At 32.3% G+C, this 12,250-nt stretch overlaps 1 protein-coding gene across 1 annotated transcript in view; it reads right to left on the bottom strand.

Moving 5' to 3' along the window:
- Nucleotides 1–8,484, bottom strand: part of frem1a (Fras1 related extracellular matrix 1a) — a 44,473-nt gene extending 35,989 nt beyond the window's left edge. The window contains 1 exon segment of the mRNA XM_051115610.1: nt 8,367–8,484. The gene's annotated coding sequence lies outside the window, so the exon portion shown is untranslated.
- Nucleotides 8,485–12,250: the final 3,766 nt, after the last annotated feature.

Here is a 12,250-nt window from a genome sequence, read left to right on the forward strand (position 1 = left end):
AAAAAGATCTACAAAGTTACAAATCTCAAAGTCCACTCCAAAAGGCGATATTTCGTTTTTAAAAAATCCCTTTTCAAGAACTACAACGAACAGCTCCTTTGGACTACAACGTTTGTTTCTGCATGCAGTCACAACGCTGTCCATTAGAATATCATTAAATTAAATTCCACCCACGGAAATTTAAACTGGGGTTAATAAAGGCCTCCTGTAGCGAATCGATGTGTTTTAGTAAGAAAAATATCCATATTTAAAACGTAAGAATCACTTTAATCTAGCTTGTGCTAACAGCTGTACACAGAACTTGCTTCTTTGACAAGGGGAGAGCTAACCAATCACAACACATTTCGTTTTTCAGAAGGTGGGTCTTCATTAAACCCGGAACTATCGAGCCTTATGTGCCAGGCTGGGAGAAATGTATTGTAATAATGTAAATTATGTTAAAAATAATGCATTTTTCGAACCACCAAGCATGAAAGCATGTTCTAACACCCGCAAAACAAAATCAAGACTTTGTAAAAGAGCATAATAGGACCCCTTTAAGCATTTTTATTATCAATATCGATCATTTTTAAAACCAGTTTGCAGATACAATAATTTAAAAGCATTAAAGAAAGTTTCTGTCAGACCGCTTGTTATTCTTAATTTTGACATTAATTTTCATTTTTATACTAGACATATATATCGGTTCAAAATATCGGTAATTCATCGGAGATCTGTAATTCAGGGCCAGTATCGGCGACGGCCCTGAGAAAGGCATATCGGTCGACCCCTATTTAGTATGGTTAAATATTTTTGACATGAATAAAAGCAGTTCATTTACATGTTACCACTTTCAGGTTACCATTTTATTAAGTGTACAAATAAAGAGCTCATTTGCAAAAACAGATAACTCAGTTTTTAACAATTTTCAAACATCATGTTTTTCATTATGCATTCCAGTGAATCTCAGTCAAACTGCAGTTGGGTTATTATGGTTAAGTAAAAATAACTAATAAAATAATACAAATAAAAAACTAATAAAAACATGATAACATAATAAAAACATGATTTTTGAAAAATGTAAAAAAAAAAAAAAAAAAAAAAAAAAACTGAGTTATCTGCTTTTGCAAATAAACTTTTCAGATATATTTAAACTCATGACCTACAAGTTGCAATTGCAATAGAAGTTATATTACAGTATATTTTAGTTTACCATAAATGTTTGCCGGTGCATTCGTCAGTACACTTTAAGCATATTCCAAAGACAATAGGAGTAATTACTTATGTACTTATGTCCTGCTTAAGTGGGTCAAGAAACACTTTAAAGCTCAGCTAATTACATTCAATATAAATTTACATTTTTAATTTCATTTCAAATGAAATGTCAACCACTTGCTATGGGTTTAACAATGTGTTCATTACTTTTAGTAAACTAGTAAATACAGCAAATGCTGTGGTTTGGAAAGAACAAAAGAGCAACAGGGTTTGGTCTTTCATATTTAAGTTAATACTTTTCCAGCACTTCAGAATTTTCCAGAATATGATGTCATGTTTTATCAACATTTTATCAAATTGCATTCTAAAATGTGAAAAAAAGGGTTTAACCTTTTCGCCTTTCGCCTGTGCAAATCCTTAAAACACATGATACCTGAAAACAGATGTGGTAAAACGACTCTTTATCCAGATCCCAAACCCTTATTTAACTCTCTTCCAGTACAGACACCTTTAGTCTGGCATTACATCATGCTTTTCATTGGTTTTACTGTTCCATTGCATGGTGCATTTTTTCAGTATCTCACAACCAGGTCTATCAGAAAAGGCCTAAAACACAGCAATCTAATAATGACTTCAGTTGAGATATTTACTAAAGAATCTTTATTACCACAAATACTCAAATTTCAAAGCCATTTTTAACCAATATTCTTACGTAGCAGTAAAAGATCTTAAAGCAGTACCTTCGCAAACAGTCTAAACTCCAACACAGCAAAAAGTGGTTTTCTTCCTCAGTACTTTTGTCTCGTTTTCAAGTATAAATACCTAATACTTTTATTTGAGAATCAAAATGACTGCAGATATTAAGTTTGTTTTTTGAAAAAAAAAAAAAAAAAAAAAAAAAAAAAAAACTATTTAGTTTAAAACAAAATGCTTAAAACAAGAATGAAAATCTGCCAATGGGGTTCAAAAAATAAAAAACACTTTAAATTTGAATATGTTTTATTGTTTTAAGCATAAAGCATAAAATACTTAATATCTTGTGTCATTTTGCTTCTTAAGTAAATGTATCTTCAGATATTCATTATGCTGCTTGATATTGCAAACTTCTAGTTGTTATCATATAATTTTAATTTATAATCATAATCATACACACACAGGTTTGTAGTGAAAATAGTTTTACAATTTATTGCTCTTTACTGTTATTCTTGGTTATTTACCCATAGTGAAGTCTCACACATTCACAGAAAATAGCTTTCTTACACATTAAATATTTTTTTAAATGCAATATTTGTGTATTTTTCTTTTACCAATAAAAATAATCTCAAACAAGTAGAATCAACTGTTGTTGCTCTAAGTAACACATACTAGTGTTTCACTGCAGTATTTTAAACAAATTGGTTAAGTGAATAATTCAATTACTCATTTGTTTAATTCCTAAATGAATCAGCATTTTGAGCTAATAATTTGAACGAATGATTCAATGAGTCATTCATCAAGACAGTCACTTGTTGCCACCTACCACTAAATTCCAATGCTATTGGACCAATCAGATTCGAAGACTGGAATGTCTCCAGGAAGAAAAGCACATCAAATCTGTAAATTTACTTTAGTTACTTCCCTGTCATAAGGATGTTCATTAACTCCACTGCTGTGATGTCATGGAAAGAGGATTGTGTGTTTGTAAGCTAAGCTTTCACACTGCAGGCACAGGAAGTCTATAACAGGGAGGATTATGGGTTCTCTTCACAGGTTATTCTCCAAAAAAGGGCCAAATTCCTTGTTGCACTTTGTAGAGATTAGCACTGGGAACTTTTCACATCACTGCAGCCCATCACAACCACATGCCTCCTAAATCTAATGAGTAAAAAGCAAATGTGTTCTTACATTACAAATAGCAAAATCATAATATTATTTAAAAAAAATACAAATAATAACAACCAACATTTAAAATCTACCAATATGTGTGCTGAATGTACTGACAAGCATTTATGGTAAACTAAAATATATTTTAATATTATTTCTATTGAAGCTTGTTCGTTCTATTTATATTTGTAATATATTTGTAATGATGACGTTGCAATGTAGTGATTTAAAATATATTAGCAAGAAGTACATTACATGTGCTTTAGTTTGTAAGTCAACATAAAATAAGTGTATTTATTTAAAAGTGTATTGTTTATTAAAACAATGATTTAAAATGTTTTTTAAAGTAAAACTTTTTATTTGATGTTATTATAAAAGTGCACTTTTTAAAAGTGTATTTAAGTGTGTTCAGAAACATAATCATTAAGGTGTCTCTCTTTAATACACTTTTGATTTCATTACGATTACACTACCAGTCAAAAGTTTGTGAACAGTAAGATTTTAAATGTTTTTTTAAAGAACTCTCCTCTGCTCACCAAGCCTGCATTTATTTGATCCGAAGTACAGCAAAAACAGTAATATTGTGAAATATTTTTACTATTTAAAATTACTGTTTTCTATTTTAATATATTTTAAAATGTAATTTATTCCTGTGATCAAAGCAGAATTTTCAGCATCATTACTCCAGTTGTCAGTGTCACATGGTCCTTCAGAAATAATTCTAATATGCTGATTTGCTGTTCAAGAAACATTTATTATTATTATTATTATTATATAAGCATTATTATTATTATTATTATTATTAATATTAATATTAAAAAAAGTGAGTACAATTTTTCAGGCTTTGATGAACAGAAAGATCAGCATTTATATGAAATATAAAGCTTTTTTGATATTATACACTATACTATTCAAAAACTTGGAGTCAGTTTAATTTTTATTCTATACAGGAATAAATTAGATTTTAAAATATATTCAAACAGAAAGTAGTTATTTTTAATAGTAAAAATATTTGAAAATTTTATCCTTTTTGCTGTACTTCGGATCAAGTAAATGCAGGCTTGGTGAGCAGAAGAGACTTCTTTAAGAAACAATAAAGTACAATTATTTAAAAACATTTTTTTTTTAGCCCTGAAGTAAACTACAAGTACACATTCAATGTTATGGGTTGTAAAACAGATAAACTACTTTTCCAACAACAACAAAAAAGTTTTTCCTCTCTGATTAATGGCCTAAAATCCCTGGAGTGCCTTTGAGGCATTTCAGGCGTTTTTTGTGCGGAAACCACATCAGACGTCCAGTGCATTCCCAGCTCTGCTTGTGTGATCTCACAGTTTAGAAACTGTCAACATTGTTCTCAGGGCATGATTCTACATGCTGTACAGTCTATGATTATACGCTTCACCCCTGTTCGGGATGTTCTCTGCAGGTTTGCAGCAAGTTCAACAGACGAGTGTTGAAGGGATCCTTCAAAAGTTCAGGTAAACACGCAATTGTAATGAGGCTTGACTAGGAAGGGTTACAGCAAAAATGCATTTAAGAGACAAAGACAGACCTGAGAACAAATGACGGGGAAGTTCAAGGAAAATGCTTTGAACTCTTATCTTGTTCTCATGTAGGTAAGCGCCTGAACAATCCCACCAGCATCTCCCAGAACAGCTGCTGGCTTCACATGTGGAATATGAGATGCAAACATCTCGCAAACACAGTTTAACCACGCAGCAGACAAGCTGAGTTTATTATTCTCATTAAAACATTATATGTATTTTTAAATGAGACATTATTGACCACTTTCCCTCTTTAGCAAAAAACATGAGTTAAAAACCAGTGACATTTAAAACCACAAGTCGCTGGCCATTAAACACAGCAATCCTAGCAGTCACAAGCAATCAGGATTCAATTAAACCCAGCTGATTGAAGTATGAGGATGTTATGAGAGTGTTTCTCAGAGGTTTATTTGTAGTAATTGGATATTATTGTAGAATCATTGTTTGTTCATTATGGTTATGGGCTGGAGGGATGAGAAGATGTGTTTCAAGTTTAGCCAAGATTTGCGTTCTAATGTTTTGGTGTAGATATCGAGGTGATTAAGAGGCTCCAGTCAGGAAAGCCCAAGGCAGGCCGGGTGGGTGGCCCCGGACCCCTCTGCACTTTGTCTAAACGTCTCTCTGCTTCCATTCAAACATGTGGGGGCAGTTTCCTGTCATCCAAACGAGCCAAGACCAAGTGTGAAAAACAATACGAGCAATGACAAAATGTGCCGCAAAAAAAAAGTGCAGTTAAATTAAAGCGGCCATATGAGGTAACTATACGTTATTCCTAAACACTGCAGCGTAAAAAACAAAATATAAGTCAAAAGTTTACATACATCTTGCAGAATCTGCAAAATGTTAATTATTTTACTAAAATAAGAGTACTGACCTGAATAAGATATTTCACATAAAAGACGTTTACATATAGTCCAACAGAGAAAATAATAAATGACCCTGTTCAAAAGATTAAATACACTTGATTTTTAATACTGTGTTGTTACCTGAATGATCCACAGCTGTGTTTTTTTGTTTAGTGATAGTTGTTCATGAATTGCTTGTTTGTTCTGAACAGTTAAACTGTCTGCTGTTCTTCAGAAAATCCTTCGGGTCCCACAAATTCTTTGATTTTTCAGTATTTTTGTGTATTTGAACCCTTTCCAGCAATGACTGTATGATTTTGAGATCCATCTTTTCACACAGAGAACAACTGAGAGACTCATATGCAACTATTACAGAAGGTTCAAACGCTCACTGATGCTCCAGAAGGAAAAACGATGCATTAAGAGCCGGGGGGTGAAAACTTTTGAACAGAATGAAGATGTGTACATTTTTTTTATTTTGTTTAAACATCATATTTTTTTCATTTAGTACTGCCCTTTAGAAGCTACAGACAATACTTACATGCTTTCCCGAAGGCAGAATAAATTAAATTTACCTTGATCTTCCAGTTCCAAAAGTTTTCACCCCTGGCTCTTAATGGATTGTGTTTCCTTTTGAAGCATCAGTGAGCGTTTGAACCTTCTGTAATTATTCCATATAAGTCCCTCAGTTGTCCTCAGTGCAAAAAGATGGATCTCAAAATCATACTGTCATTATTGGAAAGGGTTTAAATACACAAAAATGATGAAAAACCAAAGAATATGTGGGACCTGAAGGATTTTTCTAACAGTAGGGAGTTTAACTGTTCAGGACAAACAAGGGACTTATGAACAACTATCACTAAACATCACTAAACAAAAAAAAACATTTTTTTTTTTATAAACTGAACTATTATTTTTTCTTGTGGTCTATATGTAAATGTGTTTTATGTGAAATATTGTACTAAATAAAAAAATAACATGTATTTTGTATGATCCCTCTTATTTTGGTAAAATAATTACCTTTTTTTCTAGATTTATGCTATTTTAGAAAAAAATGAGTACAAATGGGGTAAGAAAAAAAATTCTAAATATGTTCTTTAAAAATGTGTCTCAAGTAATTGTATGTTCTTTTAAGGATGTTTCAGTATTCTTACTGAAACACAAATTAAAGCTACTGAATAAGCAAACAATATTTTTAAGTAGAGGCTATGTAACTGTCCTCTTTACAAGGTGAGGCCAAACAAACTATCATTTCCTTGCACTGCTCTTATTAGAGCTCAAATTTCTGGGTCACACGGGAAAAAAAGCGTGCGTTCCTCTCTGAAGAAGTGGCCTTTCTGTACAGCTGGGACTGACTGGAGACACCGGCTGGAGCCAGCAGAAATCGGCTGCCTTTCCTCACAGCGCCGTGCACTGCTTCTCATCTCGCTAATGACAGGGTAACGAGCAGCCAACTATTTCCAAAGCAAAGATGAGCACAGGGAAAGGGGGAGGCCGGAGCAGCGTCTTCGCTCTCTAAACAGCTTTGGCCCCCTATTTGGCAGCATACCAACCGTTCTCAGTGTTTGCAAGTGCTAAAGACTCCCAGATGAAAAAAGGAGTATGGTTATCACTTGGGATGATTGTTATTCTAAGCTTGAAGAGCTCAATAAAAGTGCTCTAGTTTTATTCATAAGGTGGACAGAGATCGGTTTAATGCCTTACACTTGACTTTCACCTGGATAAATCAATAACTACATTCTGAGAGCGACTCTTACAGTATGACCAACTGTGGATTCATTCAGTCAAAATTTATATACTTCTCACCCAAACCACACTATTTCTGGACACATACTTTATAAGTGAATCCAATTCATAAACAGAAAATGAAGTAGGAAATTATTAAAACTTTTTTATGGCCTCAGAACAAATGGGTTTAGCAAAGCTAAAGTTGATGTTAAAGTTTAGAAAGAGAACATTAGTTGAGCTAGAAGTTTCAAAATAACATCCAGACTCTTAAAAATAAATTTATTGGCATTTTATGGTTCTGTGAAGAACCTTTAACATCCTTGGAACTTTTCCATTCACAGAAAGTTTTTTATGGTGGAAAAAAAATCTTATGAATATTCAAATGTTCTTCACGCTAAGAAAAACAAAGGTTCTTTTTAGAATCACTTTTAAAATTAAAGATTCTAAAAAAAGAGTTTCAGTTAAAACCCTTCAGTGAACAGTTTTCAAAAGAACCATTTTTTCTCAGTGTATATATTTACATGTTTATTTAAAACTCAAATTAAAAATTCTCTTTCGGTAGACATATGCGACCCTGGAACACAAAACCAGTCATAAGTGTCAATTTTTCAAAATTGAGATTTAGCTGAATAAATAAACTTTCTATTGATTCATGGTTTGTGAGGATAGGACAATATTTGGCTGAGATAAAACTATTTGAAAATCTGTAATCTGAGGGTGCCAAAAAAAAAAAAAATTGCCTTTAGTGTTGTCCAGATGAAGTTCTTAGTAATGCATATTACTAATTTAAAAATTAAGTTTTGATATATTTACGTTTGGAAATTTACAAAATATCTTCATGAAACATGATCTTTACTTAATATCCTAATGATTTCTGACATAAAAGAATATCAATCATTTTGACACTTTTAATGTATTTTTGGCTATTGCTACAAATATGCCCATGCTACTTAAGACTGGTTTAGTGGTCCAAGATCACATACATACAAAACAGATGTAACTAAAACACATTTGACTTAATTAATCAGTTAATCTAAATGTTAACCTTGTTAGTCTTGGTTAAACTTCTCTACAGTAATTCACCCTTAATCTTTCATGAATGAAAACACCAGATCTAGTAAGTGACATTGTTATACACTCAAAAACAAACACACACAGCACATACACAGTTAATCAGACAAGTTCTTACCTGAAATCACAGCACTTGTCACTCCACAACTGTTTGTCTTCTTTCTTTCACTCCACTGCTTTCCACAGCAACTGTCTAATTGACAAGAGTCCCGATGGCAATCCACACCCCTGCGAAGAGATAGGAGAAGTGGAGGAGGAGGGTGTTGTGTGGAAACTCAGAGGAGGGAGGTGGGATTGTCCTGCTCTGGGGAGGAGGTGGCTGGGTATGGAAAGAGCGAAAAATGCAGAGGCAATCAGAAAAGAAAGGCAAACACAAACAGACAGAGATCAAAGAAAAGCAATCTACACTTTGACAGAGAGCGCCACACCATTAGATAATGACAGTTTGAGATCTTCCATCAAAGGGGGTCTAGGTGACGCTGCTGAGAAAAAAATAGCATGTTTGTTCAAAGATCTGTGAAATCATTTTCTACATGTCTCTGAATGGGTAGCTGGCCAGTAATGTAGGCTAAACTTTTTTTTCTTTAAAATTATGCAAAGAAATAAAACATTTTAGGTGCAGGGACACTGCCCTTTTTTATTATTTGTTTATCATATACTTTATTTATTATCATATACTGTATACAAAAGTACAGTGGAATGTTATCTACCCACATGGTTGTGCTTTAAATAATAAAATATATGTGCATTTTATCTAACATAAGAAAAAAAAAAAAAATATATATATATATATGATCTAGAAATAAATGATTACATGCATTTAAAAAATACATATTTTAATCACCTTTTAGCTTGTTGCTGTTCACTGTGTGCTCCTGTGGTGTGATAAATGCACTTAAAAAATGCAAATTAATTATCAAACTTATATGAAATAAAAAATATGCAAATGCTGTTTAAAATTGTTTTAGATTTGTTTTTTGTCTCACGAATCCTAATAGTAGTTGGCGAATAATTGCTAAAAAATCAAAATGTAATAAACAAATGAATATACAAAAAAATAGTGGAATGTCATCTACCCACACGGTTGTGCATTAAATAGTTACATTTATGTGTATTTTATCTGATGTGATATATATATATATGAATTATCAAGAAATACATTACACGCATTTGAAAAGAAAAAAAAAAAAGAATTATTTTAGTCACCTTTAAGATTGTAGGTGTTCACTGCACAGTCCTGTAGTGTTATAAAAAATACAAAGTAATTATCAAACTTATATGAGCTCAAAAAAATGCATGTATAAAAAGTATGCACTAACTGGAAAATGCTGTTTAAAAGCATTTTAGCTTTGGTTTTTGTCTCATGAATTCTAAGTAATCTTAGTAGTTTGCAAATAATTGCTATAATATATATATATATATATATATATATAAATATAATAAAACTTAAACTTTTTCCTTCAAAATATTGCAAAGAAAAACTATATATTTTTTTTTGTTTTTATTTGTCACATGATTGTAGACATTTGTTATCTACCCACATGATTGTGCAACAAATAAAATAATAGCATATTTTACCAAATATAAGAAATGAAAGTATATTAATTCTGAATGTACAAAAAATAAAAAATTAAGTGCAATTAATTGCTGTCAGGGGTCTTGTGCGGGAAGGAGGAGTAGGGATGAGGAAATCATACAAAATGTGCTTTAATAAAAACAATCCAAACGGGAACAGGAACAAACTGGAACAGCCGGGAAGACACAATCCAACACGACATAAACTAACATAAGCTAACATAAAGCGACATTACATGACTTTAGCAACAACATAAGAACAGACACTGAACAAGGAACTGAATCAAACTTATATAAGACAGCTAATTAGACAAGGACAGGTGGGAGTGATAAACCAGAGGACTTAACAAGCAACGGAACAGGAAAGACCACATAAGGACACAAGAGGGCAAAACCAACAAAACAGTCCACAGGGGTGTGACAGTTGCAATGTGATAAATACATGTAAAAACTACATTAATAAATTAATAAACCAAAAATATATTAAACAAACTTAAGGCATAAAAATGCATGCATGCAATAATTTGAAAATGTTGTTTAAAACTAGTTTTATATGTAGTTCTATTTCTCACAAATCCTCATAATAGTAGCTGGCAAATAATATGTGCCAAACAATTTTTCTTCTTTTTTTTTTCTTTAAGATAAAAAACCTCTAGGTGCTGTGACGCAATTTTTCAAGTGACTACTGTTTATTTCTTTCTATACTTAAAGGTAGTTGAATATGTTGTTGACCCACATGTTGTACATTAAATATAAAATATGTCTGTTATCTAACATAAGAATATAAGAAAAGAAAATATATAAATGGTTGATGTACAAGGAAGTAAAAAACAATTTAAATCTTTTTAAGCACCTTTTTAGTTTTTTCTTTTCACTGCATAGTCTGCAGTGTGATAAATGAATTTAAAAAATACAAAGTAATTATCAAACTTACATGAAGTTATTAAAATGCATAAATGCTGCATTATAATTAGAAAGTGCTGTTTAAAATAGTTTTAGATGTGATTTTTGGTTCCCACTGCATTTAGTTATTTATTAACACCATGGTATAGCACAACTAATTTTAATTCTAGTAGAACAATGTCCAGATTACATTCTGTCACACAATAACCATCGGTGTCTTCTGCCCTGTAGCCTTTGACTCTACAATCACTGTTAATCTCTCATCTGAGTGTAGTCTGAGGATCCTTTACTAAAACATTCTCCCTCCTTTGTGAAGAGAATAGCTTGCAGCAGTTACTGTAGCTCTCAACAGCATAATAGCTCTGAATACAAAATAGACAAAATAGCGATAAGTTGTTTAAATAGACCTCTTCACAGACGTCACATACACACAGAGTCCATTATCTACACTTTTCTTATCCTCAGGCTTTTGAAATTGTTTCAAGAAGTACAGTACGAGAGTTCAGCTTCCCTTATATACTGATAAGTAGGCGACTATCTGCTTTGTGTTAAACTACATCAATTACATTTGGATGTTAGCAGCTACGGTCTGTGAGGATTATGAAGGCAAAGGGTCAGAATGAAATGTAAACATTTCAAAGTAATTCCCAAGTTTTCAAAGTTTCCCAGCATCATTAATCTGTGGTTATTGCCACAGGGAGTGTGAAAACATGAGGAAAAGTCAACAAACGCTTGTTCTGCTTTTTCTGTTTCCTTGCAGTCAAATTACCATGATCGCACAGTTTTGAATGCTAAAAAACTAAAGAACTAAACTAATCCCTCATAAATCTCTTCTCATAAAACACATGCATTGAAGTTTGTGGGAAAAGTCACCCATTTCATGTGGTTGACTTTAGCAGCATGTCAAGAAATGTGATTCTTTCCATGTAAACACAGTGTATAAATAAGCAGCATTCAAACAGTGGGATATGAGTGAAGGCAGTTTAACTTCACATTCAAACTCAAATTTCACACAGAACTCAAAAATGGACTGGACAAAATTACTGGCACCTTGTCAAAATTGTAAGAAATAATTGCTTTTCAAGCATGTTAAGCTTCTGTAATTAGTATTTAGACACACCTGTGCAGTGGTGGACGAAGTACACAATTTGAGTACTCGAGTAAAAGTACAGATACGTATAATAAAATATTACTCCAGTAAAAGTAAAAGTGCTCCTCTTTCAATTTTACTCGAGTGAAAGTACAAAAGTACCCGATTTTTTATGTACTTAAGTAAAAAAGTACTGATAGATTTATTTTGCAATTTTATATAGGCAGCACATTTTTTTATAATCCTACTGTTGTTGATATGGACTATGTTGACGAGAGTGATGTAGTAATATTCAATGTGAAGCTTACACAGCAATGTACCTGAGAGAAAACAGATTTGACCATCATATTTTCAACAGTAAGAAAAAAGTGTGAACAAGTAAAGCTTGTTTTGCATAACATCACAGTTATATATGACTTGAGAATAAGGACTGA

This window comes from Labeo rohita, chromosome 7, assembly GCF_022985175.1.
Source record: "Labeo rohita strain BAU-BD-2019 chromosome 7, IGBB_LRoh.1.0, whole genome shotgun sequence".
Classification (NCBI taxonomy): Eukaryota; Metazoa; Chordata; class Actinopteri; order Cypriniformes; family Cyprinidae; genus Labeo; species Labeo rohita.